At 39.9% G+C, this 19,902-nt stretch overlaps 1 non-coding gene and 1 pseudogene across 1 annotated transcript; one reads left to right on the top strand and one right to left on the bottom strand.

Moving 5' to 3' along the window:
• Positions 1 to 11,839, bottom strand: part of LOC114171317 — a 29,010-nt pseudogene extending 17,171 nt beyond the window's left edge.
• Positions 11,545 to 11,651, top strand: LOC114171323. Its single transcript, XR_003601436.1, has one exon. It is a non-coding gene; the product is annotated as a small nucleolar RNA R71 (small nucleolar RNA).
• Positions 11,840 to 19,902: the final 8,063 nt, after the last annotated feature.

Genomic DNA, 19,902 nt, shown 5'->3' with positions numbered 1-19,902 from the left:
GATACAATAATACAAAAACATTTTAATATACCAATAGTCAAGCACCCTCATTATCTTCTATCATATATCTTTCTTTCTGTCCATGAAGAACTTTCTACAGGAACAAGGTTTACATAAAAATTCTACCGACATTTTTTATTTATTCATCCATTTAGCTGATCATGTAACATAACAAATCATAATAAACATAATCAACCAACGATAGAAATAATTCATGAAATGGGAGTTGAATAATGATAAAACAATTACCCTCTCCTTGCGTTCGACTTTCTTTTGCTCCAATTCCTCAATGGCCTTCGTCCTTCGCGCTTCAAGGGCTTTGAGGTCTTGTTCCTTAAAAGGCCAATTGTTGGGAATACCAGGATCCTTCTCAACCTTATTTTTCCCACTCAGCCTAAGCTTCTTCGCTTCCTTCGCTTTTTTTTTCTATTGTGCTCTTTCACCTTCTGTATCACCTTGTACTTCTTCTTCAACGAAACCCTCTTACTCTTACTCTCTGCAACCCAAAAAGTTCACAACAATAATAAAAAATAAACAATTAAAATCATTGCAAACTACTGATATCAAAGAACAGGGATTGGGTTTTCTTACTCTTGCTCTTCATCACCATTTTGTGTTCTCTACCTTCACAAGAGAAAAAGAGATGAGAACGATAATCCACGTCAAAAGTAGTAGAAAAAGGAGAGAAGAAGGGAAAAGATTTGAAGAGGCTCTGGAGCGAGCAAATAGAGAAGAGGGTGAAGGAGTTTGTTGTATATTGTTATCAAATTTTAGAAGGTAAAATTAGATAATCACATATTAAATTTGATATTCTATAAAATTTGTTTTAGTATTCTAAAACAAATTTTTATATCCTCATCTTTTAATTTGATATACTAAAATAATGAATTTAATATGCCTAGATTTTTTTATAAGAAAATATAATTACTTAAATATATTATAAAAAGACTATAATGTAACAAAAAATTTAGGAGGTGTTTTCTTAGGCTAACTTAAGCTGAATTTGTTAATATTTTGAGCTTAAATAACACATGTTTTTTTGATAAATACTAGTTAGTAGTAAGGTTTCAATTTATATAGTTTTTATTGTTATAATTTAGTACATATTTAGCTTCTACAATTTAATTTTATTAAATATAAAGTAATATATATCCAAAACTAAGATATCTAAACTAGCCTTAAAAGTGTGGGCAATCCAAAAGCGTATTTAAACCTAAAAATTGTATATATCCAACCTCTTTGACTACATTGCTTGAAAAAACACAAATTTCAAATTGCTCCCTCAGTTCAGGCGAACTGAACTACACTGTTTTTTTTCTAATAAACTGAACTGCACTGTAATATGAACTGAACTGTTTTATGAACTGCACTACATTTGAGTTGAGCTGCACTATTTTTGAACTGAACTACACTATTTTTTAACTGAACTGCACTACTTTTGAACTTAACTACATTGTTTTTGAACCGTTTTTGAACCAAATTGCACTAAAATTGAACTGAATTGCACTAATTTTGAATTGAATTGCACTATTTTTGAACCGAATTGCACTGATTTTGAATCAATTGCTCTATTTTTGAACTAAAAAATAGTTTACCTGAACTGAAATTAACTAAATATTATTTTGTTATATCTAACTGCACTGAACTGAATTGTACTTGCAATATGAATTAAACTGACTACTATATACCATATCATATTTTTGAACTGTAATATTTTTGAACCGAACTACACTAATTTTGAATCGAACTACAATATTTTTGAATCGAAAGGATTGTGAACGGTTTTGAGTTACTTGAATAACTTATTCAACTAAACATTGCATCTCAATTAAGAAACTAGGTAGTATTTACCCACTTCATTCATAATATAGGTTCTCGTAAACAAAAAAAAAAAGACATAAAACTAAGTAAATAGTAAATAGGAAAAATTTATCTTTACTTAAAAATATAGATTTTCCTATAAACAACAAAATCAAAAAATTAATACATCTCCAAATATCTTGTTTGTGATTATGTGGTTTGTGTGTAAGACCCGGGAAATTAGATAGTTATTTAATTAATTATTTAATTAGGACGGATAATAGGAACATTTAAAGAAATTAATGTGTGGAACTATGATGTGGAAGAGTACTAGCTCAAATGGTTGAGAGTACTTTATGGTGTGTGAGGACTTGGGTTCGAGTCCTATGTGTGCCACTTGAATGTTAATTAAATTAGGTATTTTTGTTTGATTATGTATGGAATGCGTGGCGTGGTGATACATTCCTAAAATTATAGGAGTTATCACAAAAAGATGAATTGGTTGAATGGTTGTGAAATTGACTTGGTGAGTGATGGGTTGTGAGTTCAAACCTTGTTAAGAACTAATTTACTCTTTTTTTTGCTAAATTTTTCCTTAGCAAGAACATGAAAGGGTTGGAACCCTAGTAGCCAAGAGTGGCAATCTAGAGGGCTGAAAACATTCAGTAAATAGGTAATGAATACCCTTTAAGCCACTTTTTAATGTAATTTTCGTGTGGAGTGTAAAGAGCACTTGAGAGAAGAGTAAGTGAGAGAGAGTACGTGCAATTGGAGAGAGATTATTTTGAAGTATTTATTGTTAAAAGATGTTAAATATTTTTAAGTGACCATTAATTATTTAAAAAGTATTTATTTAGAAAGTTATTATAAGAAACGTAATGGTTTATTAATTTAAAATATTTATTTTATTTAAATGATGTCTTAGAATATGAAATATAAGAGATTATTTTGAAGGATATATAAAGTAATTATTGCACTATAAATGAGTTATAAATGATGATTATTTGTTAAATGGATTTATTGAAAAGATATATTGTTACGTGGGTGAATATGGTTATATAAATGAGATTTAAAAAAATTTCCTAAGAAATAGAAAAAGAAAGGTACAAAAATATGTATATGATATTTTAAAGTTATTAAAAAGACAACATAAATGCACACCTCTGGTGTAAGGCCCAATTATTTTTGCCCATCTTATTGTAGAGGCTGCCCAATCTTTTGGGCCTAAATGGGGTTGGCCCAATTCAATTTCTGACCTAAGATACCCCAAAACCCTAACTTGTAACTACTCTTCGTAAAACAGATCCCACACCTCTCTTAGAGCAGCTGTCGTCATCCTCTGCTAGGGTTTGGAGTCGTCATAGCTTAGCAAGTTCAGCCTCATTCTTCCGTTTCATGTAAGTCCTTCCCAACTCAAGCTTATGTTCATTTTGATTCTTCCGTATGTTCTCAGTTAGAGCTTTCTAATGAGCTCATTTTTGGAACTTGTCCCACTGTTTTTCAGCTCGTGAAACTGTCCCATGAGCTATTGTCCCTCACTGTTCGAGTATCAAAGCCTTAGCTAACATTTCCAAGTACGGGAAGTTAGGGTTCGAGTTTAAGTTGTGTTTTTATGCCTGTTCTTGAGCTTGCGAATTGTTTGTATGGGTTAATCATTGTTCTTGGGACGTGAAATGCTTTGTGTGATTGGCTGGGGTTGAAAGATACATCTGCTGCAGGTGAGACCAGGGCGAGAACTGATAATCTCGCCCAAGCGAGTCGGACTCACCTAAGCGAGTCTGGCGGAGGCTCGCCCAAATCCTTTTTCGCGAAAGGTCGCCCAGGCGACCAACTCATTATTTTGAGCGAGCGAACCACTCGCCCAGGCGAGAGGGGTCTCGCCTAAGCGAGATCCCGCGTTGGTTCCTGTTTCCTTTTCGAGCCGCCGCCTAGGCGAAGGGGGCTCGCCTGAGTGAGACTGTCTCACCTGAGCGAGACCCTTCAGTCTGAGCGAGGGATTGGGCGAGACAGTGCGTGGTTTGGTTGTCCTTGGATGATTTGTAATTGTTTGGGTATGCTTGATATGTTGAGATATATATATATATATATATATATTATATATATATATATATATATATATAATGGATTGCCTTGTATGTGTGACATAATTCATGAATGGAATGATTGATATCGTGGAAGCTTGGCATGTGAAATTAATGAGTGAGTTGGAATTAATGGGACATGGTATTGATATAAAATGAGGCCTGATAGAGGCCGTACCCCACCAAATTAAAACATATTAAATGCAGTATGTGAAAGTGAACCAAGTCGTCTCCCAACGACTAATATTTTCATTCAAAGCTTCAATTTCCAAACGAACACAACAATACAACACAAAGGGGGGGGGTTGGCAGAAAAATTCAGAATTCTAATCAACAGATTAAATTGAATGCAAAGAGTGATTAAAACCGTATTGACATCCTTGATTGAAACATAAATTCACTTATCATAGGCCACCAAATTAACACCTCTGCCTTCTCTCAATCCACTAGATAATACTCTACTAAGCGAAAATTACAATCTAGCTTCATTATGCAATTAAGCAAAGTACACATCCTTAAATTCGTGACAGCCAAGTTACATAAATTAAGCATCAACATAACTTAACCAAAACACATGCAATTACTCTGTAAATTAAGCACAAACAGATTCATGACAATGCATTCCAAAATTAGAACAAGAGATATGGCAGATTGCACAAGTAAGCACAACCTCAAAGCTTCATTACATTTTTTATCAAGGAGTCAATACACGAAATTAGCTAGACATGGAAATGAGCAATTAGACACCACAATTCTGGAATCACGAAAACAGAATAAAAAACCCCTAACTTATGAAATCTGAAAAACGCAATGGAATGCAAAACGGTGCTATCATATATAAATGCGAAAACCCCATTAATGGGTGTTGTTCCAAGTGTATAAAACCCACAAAACGAACTGCCCAATCAAGAAAACGAATTCAAAACGTAAAACCCTCATGGGTGTTGTCAAATATGCATAAAAACGGTAAAAAAGAGCCAAAAACGTGAAAAACCGCAAGGGGCACGTCCATGGAAGCTTGGAGAACGAAAATGGAGGCTTTGAAGAGAGGTTGAAGATGATGGAGCGGCTGGTCTTCCCCATGCAGACCTAATTTCGTGGTCATATCACCCCTGCCACTCAGAATTACGAAACTGCCATTATGAGCTGCAGAATTACAAAAATGCCACTTTGGGCCTCAAATGTTGACCCATTGACTTTGTTGACGTGGAAATGACATGGAAATGATGTGGCGACTCTCTTCAACTGAATATTAACGTCCAAGCTCCAAAATTGCTTCACCCAAATACCTAAAAATAATTAAAAACAAAAATTAGGCCAAAGAATGTTAAATTAGTCCAAATTCGGAACAGTGCCAATAAAGCCCAACAGATGAAAAACACTCTAGAGATGAATAATTAAGCACTAATCAACTGTCTAATGGGTACACAAAGGCTAGTGGAGTGGAAGATAATAATGACTCATCAAAATCGACCACACTTACCCTTTCGCACTCCTGGGCAAAATTAAAGAGTCAAGCAAAGCAAGGACATCACAAACATAACAAGAGAGACAAAAAGACACAAGACAAACAGACACATGGCAAACAGACTCGACATAGACAAATGGAAACACATCTAACACAGAAGGATTCAAAGCTGCAAGGTATCCATGAACATCATCCAAGCAATTCAAAACATGTCAAGTACTCAGTTCAGCTCAAGGAGAGAATTGAAAGCAACATAACCTCACGAAATATGCACTGTATCACTCCAATCTCTAGGCTACAGTTTACTCTCAAAGCACCCTTGAAAAACAAACATCAAACATACTTGGTAAGCCTCTAGAACCAACAACCAAACCAGAAACACATGCAGGTCAAGATCAGAAGGACTTTTCAAGGTTGTAATGGGGTTGAGGACAAGGTGTGGAACATATGGATAAGTAGCTAAGCAACCAAGGAAATAGATGATCAATGGGGAATAAGTCTCAATCAATCATGAAAGTAATCCCAAACATCAACACTTCCAACTTCGGTTCTCACACAATGCTCAAATCCAAACTCCTTTTTATTTCTTTTCTTTATTCTCTTTCCTTTTCTTTTTGTTTTCTCTCTCTCTCTCTTTTTTTTTTCTTTTTTCTATACAAAGAACATGCAGAGAAACAACAGTTTTGAAATCCCACTTTGGTGTACAAATGAGCAATTCCAAGAACCAACAATAAGTGCGCGCACAACCACACTTGTTGTGCGCGACCACACTTAATTGAGCACCCATCCTCAAAACAATTCCAAAGCTCCAAAATTTCCTAAGGTAGGAATAATCATGGTTTTTCAGGCTAAGGGCTTGTAATGAGCTGTAGAACAATGAAAGGGTATGCAAGCTCAAAAGGGGTATCAACGAAAACAGTTCAAGGTAGGCTCATCTGGCTATAGGCTCACAGAACAAAATTGCCTAAATCATATCCCAACAAGCATGTGAATCAGAAAAACATTTAGAAAGAGTCAAGCCAAGGCCACTGTGCAAGCATTCAAGAGGCATATATCACACAATCAAAGAACAGAGAGTGGCTCAAATTCTCACACAGGGTAAAATAATTCCAAAGCAACTTGACATGCAAAGAGAAAGCAAGGATATCAGTCCACAAAGTGACCAACAACTCATCCTCCAAGAGTGAAGTGAGTGTTCCAAACAGAAAGCAAAAACATAACACTAACTAACACAAATTAACAAAAATGAAACAAACAAACGGAAACAACAACAGACAGACAGACTTAGACAAGTGCAATAAAAGTAAAGAAGAAGGGGAAAGAAAACTCCCTGAATCATGGTGAAACAGCAGTGGGGTCAAGCAGGGAAGTTTCCACCACAACAGTATCTACTAAGGCAGGATTGCTGGGGAATGGCTTCAGACGATGCCCATTCACTTTGAAGCTCTTATCGGTGGACTGGCTTTTAATTTCAACTGCACCATAAGGATAAACATTAGTAACAACAAAAGGACCAATCCACTTTGATCGCAACTTACCCCCCATGAGTCCAAGTCTGGAGTTATACAGTAAAACTTGCTGACCAACAACAAACTCCTTTCTAGCTATGGAGCTATCATGGAATTTCTTGGTCTTCTCCTTGTAGAACATAGAGTTCTTATATGCCTCCAGACGGATCTCATCTAACTCGTTCAACTGCAGCTTCCTTTCCTCCCCAACTTGATCAAGAGAGAAGTTGCATGACTTGACAACCCAGTATGCTCGATGCTCTATCTCCACTGGAAGGTGGCATGGCTTACCAAAGACAACCTGATAAGGAGACATCCCTATAGGTGCCTTATAAGCAGTACTGTGAGCCCATAGAGCGTCCTCAAGTCTATTGCTCCAATCCTTCCTGTTGGGCTGCATAATATTCTCCAAGATCCTCTTGATTTCTCTGTTTGAGATCTTGGCTTGCCCATTAGTTTGGGGGTGATATGGTGTAGAAATTTTGTGCACGACCCCATACTTTTGAAGTAAAACCCCATGAATCTGTTGCAAAAATGGGTGCCCTGGTCACTAACAATAGCCCGAGGAACTCCAAACCTGTAAAATATGTGAGACCTAACAAAGTCCACAACAACTCGAGCATCATTAGTTCTAGTGGCTTTGGCTTCCACCCATTTTGAAACATAATCAACAGCAAGCAAGATGTAAGTGAAACCAAAAGAGACAGGGAAAGGGCCTATGAAATCTATACCCCAGACATGAAACACCTCACAAAATAGCATGGGTTGTTGAGGCATCTATTGTCTCCAAGAAATGGCTCCTCCTGCTCGTTGGCATTCCTCACATGTGCTACATATCCTCCACGCATCTTTGAAGATGGTGGGCCAATAAAATCCGCAATCTAGTACCTTGCGAGCTGTCCTCTGTGTGCCAAGGTGACCACCAGGTACAGATGAATGACAAAATTTGAGGACCGAGTCAATCTCATGGTCCGGAATGCATCTCCTGGTAACCTGATCAGTGCACATTTTCCACAGATAGGAGTCATCCCAAATGTAATACCTAGCATCGCTCTTGAGTTTATCACATTAAGCTCTTGATGCTAGGGGAGGAAAAATAGAAGCAGCAAGATAATTAACAATGTTAGCAAACCAAGGTGAGGAAGAAGTAGAGAGTGTCAACAAACTTTCATCGGGAAAGTCATCCCGGATTGGTGAAACATCATCAGTAGACCTCTCAATCCTACTTAGGTGGTCTGTAACCAGGTTTTGTGCTCTGCTCCTATCACGGATCTCCAAATCGAATTCTTGGAGCCAGAGCATCCATCTTATCAGCCGAGGTTTTGATTCTGCCTTCTTCATCAGGTACTTAAGAGCTGCACGGTCAGTAAACACAACAACAGGAGAACCAAGCAGATAAGATCGAAACTTTTCAAGTGCAAAAACTATCGCAAGGAGCTCCTTTTCGGTTGTGGTGTAGTTTGCTTGGGCAGCATCTAATGTACTTGAGGCGTAGTAGATTACCCTCGGTTGCTTACCAATCCTTTGAGCTAGAATAACCCCCAATGCATAATTAGATGCATCACACATAAGTTCAAATGGGGCTATCCAGTCGGGCGCCTGAATGATTGTAGTTGTGGTCAGGGCCTTCTTGAGGCAATCAAAAGCCTCTTTGCATCCTTCATTAAAGATGAAGTCAACATCCTTTTATAGTAGGTTGGACAGTGGGAGGGCTTTTTTGCTGAAATCTTGAATGAAGCGCCTGTAAAACCCTGCATGGCTAAGAAAAGAACGAACCTCTCGCACAGAAGAGGGGTAAGGCAATTGTGAAGTAATTGAGATCTTGGCAACTTCAATGCCTTTTTTTGAAATTATGTGCCCCAATACTATGCCTTTTTCTACCATGAAATGACATTTCTCAAAATTGAGAACAAGGTTGGATTGGATGCACCTGTTTAAAACTCTGTCCAAACTATCCAAACATGCATCAAATGAGGACCCATATACAGTAAAGTCGTCCATAAACTCCTCTATGCATTTTTCAAGAAAATCACTAAAAATGGTAAGCATGCACCGCTGGAATGTGCCAAGGGCATTGCATAGGCCAAACGACATCCTCCTATAGGCAAAAGTGCCAAAGGGGCAGGTGAATGTGGTTTTCTCTTGGTCCTCAGGTGTAATGTGAATTTGAAATAACCAGAAAACCCATCAAGAAAGCAATAGTGGGACTTACCTGCCAAGCGCTCAAGCATCTGATCAATAAAAGGCAAGGGGAAGTGGTCTTTTCTGGTTTCTTGATTTAGCCTTCTGTAGTCAATGCAAACTCTCCAACTGTTTTGCACTCTTGTTGGAATCAGCTCCTCTTTTTCACTCTTGACTACAGTGAGGCCTATCTTCTTTGGAACAACATGGATGGGGCTGACCCACTGACTGTCAGAAATGGGGTAGATGATCCCAGCTTGTAGAAGCTTGGTCACCTCCTTCTTTACAACATCCGAGATGACAGGGTTGAGTCGCCTCTGTGGCTGTCTCACTAGCTTTGCTCCATCTTCCAACAATATCATGTGCATGCATGTTGATGGGCTAATACTAGGGATGTCAGCCAATGTCCATCCAATTGCCTTCTTATGCTTTTTAAGAACGTGCAACAACCTCTGCTCTTGTTCAGCAGTGAGGGAGGTGGAAATGATGACAGGCAGTTTGACCTCCTCCTCTAAGTAGACACACTTGAGGTTGTCTGGCAGTGGTTTCAACTCTGGAGTACTTTTGGCTGAATATCAGGAACCAGAGGGGAGGGAGAAATGGGTTCCACAGCCTATACCTGAGCATAACAATTAGATGCATATGTACTTCCTGCAATATGGTTAGTGCAACCTGATTGTATAACATCAAAGTCAATAGGTACAACATCCAAAAACTCAAACTCAGTAAATTCAACATCATCAGAATCAAAATCAGAATTAGAATCAAGAACATCAATGCATGCAAATTCAGATAACTCAGACACAGATGAATGTTTTAATGCATGTAGAGAGTGGAAATCAGAAATCAATCCATCAACAGCATTATCAATAATATCCACGTGAAAACAGAATGATCCTTAGAAGGATGTTTCATGGCATCCAGAATGTTAAATCGCACAACAATATCATTAAACTCCATGGACAAAGTACTTGCATGGACATCAATTTTGGTTCGTGCAGTTTTCACAAATGGTCTGCCTAAAATGATTGGTGCAGAACCATGTGAAAATCCCTCTTCCATATCAAGAAGGTAAAATCAGCAGGGAAAATCAATTCACCAACACGAACCAAAACATCATCAACCAAACCTACGGGGTGGGCAACACTTCTATTTGCCAACTGAATCACCACACCCGTAGGTTGCATAGGTCCAAGAGAAAGAGATTTAAAAATAGACAGAGGCATTACATTTATTGAAGCACCAAGATCAAGAATTGCATTTTCAAATTTATTGTTACCTATGATGCAGGGTACACAAAATGTATCTGGGTCCTTGCACTTCTTAGGAATCTGAGGAACAGATTTACCTATCAATGCTGACACATTTCTGCCCATATTGATCTTTTCGTTTCCCTTTAGCCTCCTCTTATGCGTGCATAGCTCCTTCAAGAACTTTGCATATCTGGGAATCTGTTTAATGGCATCCAACAAAGGTATGTTCACCTCCACCTTCCTGAATGTTTCTAAGATCTCCCTGTCAACCTCTTCCATCTTTTTGCTTGGAATGGCTCTTGGAGGGAAAGGAAGAGGTATGGAAGGTGCAGCAGTAGAGGTGGAAGGCGTAGAAGTCACACCAGATGTGGAAGGACCAGCTGCATGAGCATCACGCTTTCTCTGAAGTGTGGCAGGGTCGACTTCCTTTGAAGGTGTAGGCTCGAAAGTGGTAACTTCAATGTTCTTCCCAGATCTCAACGTAATGGCACTCACATTCCTCAGATTTTCCACCGTTTGTGATGGAAGCTTGTCAGAATTCTGAGCCTGTGCCTGGTTTAGCTAAGTGGCCATCTGGACTAACTCCTCCAATGAAGTAGAAGAAGAAGGTGCAGATGCTGCAACAGGAGCTGGTGTGGGTACAGGTGGAACAGGAGCAGGTTGTGGTGCATGTGCAACTCTTTGTTGTGGAGGTGGTTGCACATTTGGAAATTGTTAGGGCTGCTGGTTACCCTGGTTTCCCCATCTCAAATTAGGGTGATTCCTCTATCCTGAATTATATCTGTTTGTTGACAAATCATGGTTCTGTTGTGATGTTGGGGCCTATTATTGTTGAAAATATTTGCTGCATAGGCCTGAGGGGTATCCACTAGTGTAAAAGAAGAAGCAGTAGCCTGTTGTTGCAATGCTGGGCAAGAGTCTGTAAAATGATCAACAAATGTACAAAGGCCACAAACTCTTGCAACTGGAGCTCTCTGATTGGAAGCAAGTTGGTTGACCAGTGTGGTAAGAGCTTCAATTTTACTTTCCAACTTCTTCGTGTACTCGACAGCTCCTACATCATGAACACCTCTAACAACTATGGCATCACTCCTTGTGCCAAATTGTTGAGAATTTGAAGCCATGTTCTCTATTAGTTGCCTGGCTGCAGCTAGGGTTATGTTACCAAGGGCACCACCACTTGTGGCATCAATCATATTTTGATCCATGTGGTGCAGACCTTCATAAAATACTGCAGAAAGAGATGTTTAGAGATCTGATGGTGTGGGCAGCTTGAACAGAGATTCTTGAACCTCTCCCAGTACTCATAAAGGGTCTCCCCAGATTGCTGCTTGATGCCAGAAATTTCCTTCCTTATGGCTATTGTCCTTGAAGTAGGGAAGAACTTGGCAAGGAATAATCTCTTTAGGTCATCCCAGCTTGTGATGGACCTGGGTGTTAAGTAGTATAACCAGTCTTTCGCATTACCCTCCAAAGAATGGGGGAAAGCCTTCAAGTATACATGGTCCTCTTGGACATCTGCAGGCTTCATGGTGGAACATACGACATGAAACTACTTCAAGTGTTTGCACGGGTCCTCACCTGCAAGACCATGAAACTTTGGCAACAAGTGTACTGAACCAGTTTTCAGCACATATGGAACCTCCTCCTCAAGGTATTGAATGCATAAACTATCATAAGTGAAATCTGGTGCAGTGAGCTCACTCATGGTTCTCTCATGAGGTGGAGGAGGTTGAGCCATATTATCAGTATGAAAATCAAAATGCTCAGAATAAACAGTACGCTCAGAATGCAAAGAATGAGGAGTGTTAGGAATGTGATGAGAATCATAAGAGTCAAGAAAAGTCACTGAATATTTAGCATGCAAAGATGGATTCCTAAGATGCCTACTTCCTCTGTGGAATTTCCTATCAATCTCAGGGTCAAATGGTTGTAATTCACTTGGGTTTTCCCTAGTCATGCACCAAAAAACATGAGTTCTAGTGATATTGGCATAACATAGGGTATAACTACAAGTATACTCAAACGACCTCCAAATGACTTGAAAATTGGTAGGATATTCCTTTGAGTGGTCTAACAGAAGCACAAAAAAAATCAGATCAAAACTCAAAGCACAAGTATTTTTAACAATTTTTCAAAAGTGGAAAAAATGAAGAAAAATCACAAAAATGATTGCTGAAATGTAGAAAATGGAATTTTCTGGAGAATCTGAGTTTGGAAACTGGATAAACCGGTTACAACAAGGTGGGAAATCAAATTCCACCCCAAATGCATATAAAATAATAGTGATTCTGATAACCAGAGCATAAGTTATGGTCCTCTGAAGTTTCACTAAAAATCAGTCCAAAATTTTTTTGAATCTCTTAACTCAGACCATATACCAACTGCTCCAGCTATTTTTCCTATCAAGTTCAAAGTCTTAGAAGTGGGGGGGAGGGGAATTTCAAGTCAAAAAAGCACCGTAGCTACCAGAACAAAAATCCAGAAGTTAAATGCCAGATTCCGACACTATTCATACATTATTCACTACTACAAATGACATTATTCATGTGCGTCGCGACACTATTCACTACACTACACAGAAACACACAGGAATGGAAACAGACACTGAACTTAACACAACATGAACATCACAATGAACATATACCAACTCAACCACACTTGAACTACACACACCAAAACACAGAACACAAACACACTAAAAATTTTACTTTGAACGAAACGATTGGTCCCCGACAACGGCGCCAAATTTGATAGAGGTCGTACCCCACAAAATTAAAACATATTAAATGCAGTATGTGAAAGTGAACCAAGTCGTCTCCCAATGACCAATATTTTCATTCAAAGCTTCAATTTCCAGACGAACACAACAATACAGCACAAAAGGGGGGTGGCAGACAAATTCAGAATTTTAATCAACAGATTAAATTGAATGCAAAGAGTGATTAAAACCGTATTGACATCCTTGATTGAAACACAAATTCACTTATCATAGGCCACCAAATTAACACCTCTGCCTTCTCTCAATCCACTAGATAATACTCTACTAAGCGAAAATTACAATCTAGTTTCATTATGCAATTAAGCAAAGTACACATCCTTAAATTCGTGACAGCCAAGTTACATAAATTAAGCATGAACATAACTTAACCAAAACACATGCAATTACTTTGTAACTAAGCACAAACATATTCATCACAATGCATTCCCGAATTAGAACAAAGAGATATGGCAGATTTCACAAGTAAGCACAACCTCAAAGCTTCATTGCATTTTTTATCAAGTAGTCAATGCACGAAATTAGCTAGACATGGAAATGAGCAATTAGACACCACAATTCTTGAATCACAAAAACAAAATCAAAAACCCCTAACTTATGAAATCTGAAAAACGCAAATTAAGAGCAAAAAGAGAGATTTCAAAGCTTCAATGGAATGCAAAACGGTGCTATCATATATAAATGCGAAAACCCTATTAATGGGTGCTGTTCCAAGTGTATAAAACCCACAAAACGAACTGCCCAAGCAAGAAAACGAATTCAAAACGTAAAACCCTCAATGGGTGCTGTCAAATATGCATAAAAACGGTAAAAATGAGCCAAAAACGTGAAAAACCGCAAAGGGCACGTCCACGGAAGCTTGGAGAACGAAAATGGAGGTTTTGAAGAGAGGTTGAAGATGATGGAGCGGCTGGTCTTCCCCATGCAGACCTAATTTCGTGGTCATATCACCCCTGCCACTCAGAATTACGAAACTACCATTATGAGCTGCAGAATTACAAAAATGCCACTTTAGGCCTCAAATGTTGACCCATGGACTTTGCTGATGTGGAAATGATATGGAAATGATGTGGCGACTCTCTTCAACTGAATATTGACGTCCAAGCTCCAAAATTGCTTCACCCAAATACCTAAAAATAATTAAAAACAAAAATTAGGCCAAATAATGTGAAATTAGTCCAAATTTGGAACAGTGGCCCAATAAAGCCCAACAGATGATAAACACTCTAAAGATGAACAATTAAGCACTAATCAACTGTCTAATGGGTACCTAAAGACTAGTGGAATGGAAGATAATAATGACTCATCACGGCCCTAAACTCATGGGGTGGTAATGACCAGTGGTTTGGGTTCAACATGTGATACTAATGTGGTGTTATTTTTCAGAGGTTGACATGGAATTGTAAGCATGATTGGTATTCTCTTATTGTTCATTTATGATTGTTGGGTCCGTGTCAAGGTGTAATTCTTTGGAGTTTCTAGGTGAGGCCTCCAGGGTTGCGCTTCAGTGGTCGGGACATAATTCTATGACCACTGTTAGTGGGTGTCCATGGTGGTGCCCCATCTGTATAACTAGGTATGGATTCAAGGTAAGGTTGCATCCTAACACTCTAAGGAGTCAGTTAGTCTCACCTAGAGAGGACTGACTCCTGTGGTGAGAGTAACAGGAGGCCTGAAATTCACTAAGGGCTAACCTTGTGTTGAGGGAAAATTGATCCATCGTAACACTTGTAACACATAGCTCGGGGATGAACAACTCAGGGGTGAGCAGAGGTATCCACCACAAGTGTAAGCATCCGCTGAATCCGACTAGGTTATACGTATCCGGATGAGTCGAGTCGAGTCGAGTCGTAGTGTATCGATTGAAAAGTCATAACATGCTTGGTTGTTGTATTGATATTGGATGGTGAAAGTATATTTGACTGTATGATGAAAATGTTGTTGGCTCTAGCTTACCATGTTTGTTGTATGGTTGTCTTGTATGTGGGTCTTCTTTCTTGCGATGATCATCAGTTTAATTGATGGGAGCAGATGGGCGAGGTTTCCGCGGTCAGCAAGGAAATGGCGATTCCGCTGCTTAGCCATCTGGGCTGGACTTTATGTTTCTTTTCTTCATGGGTTTTCTTTAGGGCTACAGCTCATGTATTGCTCTATGCCACACTATTCTACTCTCATTTTGTTAGACTTTTATTTGGTTTTCATTGGCATCGTGGTGTGCCCAGTTTGTAGGGGTTGTGTTAAGGACCCCAAGACTACTCTACATTACTATTTTGTGTGACGTGTCTTTTAATTTCGCTTAATAATTAAATGGGATGTTACATTTATGGTATCAGAGCGGTCATTCCTTAGGTCTATGGACTTGGATGTCCGCTTAGCTTTCTCTGTGCCTTCTGAGTGTTCTTAGTTAAATTCTTGCCTTATTCGAGCCTAACCAAGTGATTTTCTGTGTGCCGGTGAACTATGGCACCTCCTCGTAGGACTTCGCAATCGTCCCGGGGTGACTTGCCCGATATCGCCAGGGCAATAGAGGCGATTATTGCTGCCATGACGCAGCAAAGCACAGCGATGATGCAGCAGCATGAGGCAACGATGAAGCGACAGGCAGCGTCGCTTGAGCAACAGCAGGCAATGATGCAGCAGATGGAGGCTGCACGTGTGGCTGCCGAGGATGCACATAGGCAGCATATGGAGGCCTTCCACCAACTGGAAGAGAACAGGGCAACTGCCCCTGTGTTTGGCCCGGAGCCACGACCACCAGTCAGGGAGTGGAGTCTGGAAGACTTCCTGAAACACCATCCCGTGAAGTTCAATAGAAAGACGAGCCCTGACGCAGCAAACTAGTGGCTGAAGGATCTGGAGAGGATCTTTGATGCAAAAACATGCCCAGCGGAGAACAGATTAGCTTTCACAATATACATGCTCACCGGGGAGGCTGAGCACTGGTGGACTAGTACCAAATCCATCATGGAGGAGAGAGGCGAGCCGGTGACGTGGGAGGCCTTTAGGGGGAAATTCCTCTCGGAATATTTCCCAAACAACATTCGATATGCCAAGGAAGTGGAATTCCTCCAACTGACCCAAGGAGGGAAGACGATGACCGACTATGCTGAGAAGTTCAAGCACCTCAGCCGCTTTTATACCTTGCCGCTAGATGAGGAGTGGAGATGCAGAAAATTCGAGAACGGCCTCAGAGGAGATATTCGCTTGATGGTAACACCCTTATCCATTAAGGATTTTGCCGCTCTGGTGGAGAAGGCTAGAGTGATGGAGAAGATGAAGAATGAGGTAGAGGGCAGCGACCCCAGCAGCCTGAGAGGATTGATGGACCATATAGGTCCAAGCCCAGACACGACGAGCGGAGGAGACCATATGACAGACCTCCCCATCAGCCGCAGGGGTCTAGGGGTCTTCCTCCCCAGCAGGGTCGAGTGCAGTGTTACATATGTGGGGGCCCACACCTGAGGAGCGCTTGCCCACGCATGGAGGGTTACCTGTCAACACCCAATTTCGTCCGGGTAAATAAATTTATTTTCAAAAATTTGATATTAATTATCGCACTCCTTCTCATGAGCCCAACAACTCAACCTGCTTTCTACCCTTGTTCCTAGAAGAGAAATTAGTAATATTCTAATAATTAAAAGAAATATTTCTTCAAATGGTTATAATCAATATTACTAATTGCGATTGATTTTGTGCTCTGATTTGTTAATGGTTAGAATCAATATTACTAATTTGGGATTGATTTTGTGCTATGATTTACTATGATTTGATTTCCATAATGTGTTGTTATCATAACCAATTTCTTCCTTATATTGTTCATTACAATTAAGGCTGAGATTGTATTGATATTGCAAGGTGCGAGTATAAATACGCACTCTATCATGACCGAAAGAAAAAATTCTCTACACTTCTCTAATTCTTTCCCATCACCACTCCCACATACACACCTCTTCTTTCATCTCTCTAAAAAACATATTGAAGGAGGTAAAAAAAAAGAAGAAGATTCTCTATACTCTTTTTTTCTCTCTCATTACCACCCACACAGACGCATCTCATTTTATCTCTCTTAAAAAAAACACAAAAATATTATAAAAGGAGGCAAGAAAAAAGAAAAGGCAGAAGGTACGTCATTGTTAGTTTTTTTCTTTTAATTTATTTTTTTTATTTTCGTTATTTTGTTTAAATCATTAACAAAAATATTTCCTATTTCTTTGGTGTCTGCTTGGCCGCTCGCGTTGCGTGACACTGATTTTAGACTTTCGTTTTTTTTCTCTAAAAAAATATATATCAATCTAAGAATAAAAAATAGTTTTCTTTGTTTACTTTTTAATATCTATCTGGTTGCTCACGTTGCAGTGACATCCGCATCCACTTATAAATAACTTTAAAAAAATATGAAAAAATTATAAAAGATTAAAAAGATAAAAAAATCAAAGATTAAAAAAAAGAATTTATTTTCAGTGTCAGTTCGGCCGCTCGCGTCGTGTGACATCAATATTAATATAATACTAAAAATTTAAATGAAAAGGTTTTCAAAATTATTAAAAAAATTAAACCATTCTTCAAATATTTATCCAAATATTTTTTCATAAAAGAACTACGTAACCCTGATTCTCCATTCACATAGAGATACGTAGGAGCGATGATTAATCCTCGTCGGGCCCAATGCATTCTTTTATCTTGGGGGTTGTACATTCTTTTATTAACATTTTTTGGGAAAAATAAATATTTAGAAAAAACACATAACTTTTTCACATTTAATTAAAGGTACCGTCTTAGGACGGGCGTTGTGGGGTGCTAATACCTTCCCCATGCATAACCGACTCCCGGACCCAAAATCTGGTTTTTCGCAGACCTTGCTCTTTTTTATGGTTTTCCCTAGTTTCCTATAATAACTATGCTGGCGACTCCAAACTCTGTTTTTACAAAATTTTATTTTTTGGTTCGTCGTCTCGTCGCGATTTCGGTTGGGACATTACCACAGATGCAACAACTGTGGCAAGGAGGGCCACTTTGGGAAGGATTGTCCCACTCTTGTTAGGGTAGGGGCACGCCCTCCAGTTCAGACTCCTCACTAGCACCAGCGGAGAGATAGAGGCAACAGGCCTCAAGCGACGGGCAGAGTCTACGCCATGACCGGAGCAGAGGCGGCAGGTTCAGGTAACCTCGTTATGGGTTATTGTGTGATTTCTGGGATGAGATGTTGCGTGTTATATGATTCTGGAGCGACACACTCCTTTGTGTCAGATGCTTGCGTGAAAAAATGTTGGGTCTGTTGGTGTGTGAGCTGCAGTGTGAACTTGTGGTATCTACTCTGACATCAGGTTTAGTCAAGACGTCGTCCTTGTGTGCTAGGTGTCCCGTGGAGGTGGAAGGACGCAGATATAGGGTGAATATGATATGTTTGCCTCTCCAAGAGTTGGAAGTGATCCTAGGGATGGATTGACTATCTGCCAACTGCATCCTTATAGACTGCCAGGAGAAGAGGTTGTTGTTTCCCGATTCAAAGGAGCTCAAGTTGGTGTCTCCTTAGGGGGTGGTGAGAAAGATTCAGAGTGGCGCGCAAGGCTTCATAATCTTCGCCCGTATGGAAGTGGAGGAGAGAGGGACCATCAATTATACATGTGGTGCATGAGTTTGAGGACGTGTTTCTGGATGAAGTACCTGGGTTACCTCCTAGTAGGGAGGTGGAGTTCTCTATTGACCTAATACCGGGGATAGGTCCGGTATCGATGGCTCCATACCGCATGTCTCCTGCAGAGTTGGTGGAATTTAAGAAACAGATAGAGGAACTGATGGCGAAGCAGTTTATCCGACCCAGCACTTCGCCGTGGGGAGCCCCAGTGTTACTGGTAAAGAAGAAGGATGGGAGTTCATGCCTGTGTGTGGACTACAAGCAACTGAACAAGATGACGATCAAGAATAAGTATCCGCTCCCGAGAATTGATGACATGATGGATCAGCTGCATGGGTCGTCAGTATTCTCGAAGATAGACCTGCAGTCGGGATACCATCAGATTTTGTTAAAGGCTGATGATGTGCAGAAGACGGCCTTCGGATCCCGATATGGACACTATGAATACGTGGTTATGCCTTTTGGTGTGACCAATGCTCCAGCAGTGTTCATGGACTACATGAACCGGATTTTCAGACCCTTCTTAGATAAGTTTGTCGTAGTCTTCATAGACGACATCCTTATCTATTCTAAGACTCAGAAGGAGCATGCAGAACACCTGAGGTTGGTGCTTGGTGTTCTGAGAGAGAAATAGTTGTATGCCAAGTTGTCCAAGTGCAAATTTTGGATGGATGAGGTTCAATTTTTTGGGCATGTGATATTCGCCAAGGGGATTGCAGTGGACCCAACGAAGGTTGAGGCAGTGGTAAAGTGGGAAAGCCCTAAGTCGGCCACAAAGATCAAGAGCTTTGTGGGGTTAGCGGGCTACTATAGGAAGTTCATAGAGGGATTCTCCAAAATAGTGGCACCCCTAACACTGCTTACTCGGAAGGACCAACCCTTCACTTGGACAGATAAGTGCGAGGAAAGTTTCCAGGAGTTGAAGAGAAGATTGACTAGCGCTCCGATACTAGTGATCCCGGATGTCGGGAAGCCGTTCGAGGTCTACTGTGACGCCTCCCACCTCGGACTTGGTTGCGTTTTGATGCAGGAGAAGAAGGTTGTGGCATATGCCTCAAGACAACTCAAGGTGCATGAGAGGAACTACCCCACTCATGACTTGGAGTTGGTGGCGATAGTCTTTGCCTTGAAGATTTGGAGTCATTATCTTTATGGTGCTCAGTTTTGTGTGTTCAGCGACCATAAAAGTTTAAAGTA

Source organism: Vigna unguiculata, unplaced genomic scaffold, assembly GCF_004118075.2.
Source record: "Vigna unguiculata cultivar IT97K-499-35 unplaced genomic scaffold, ASM411807v1 contig_20, whole genome shotgun sequence".
Classification (NCBI taxonomy): domain Eukaryota; kingdom Viridiplantae; phylum Streptophyta; class Magnoliopsida; order Fabales; family Fabaceae; genus Vigna; species Vigna unguiculata.
The sequence above is the reverse complement of the archived record's forward strand: the minus strand, read 5'-3'. Positions and strand labels throughout refer to the sequence as shown.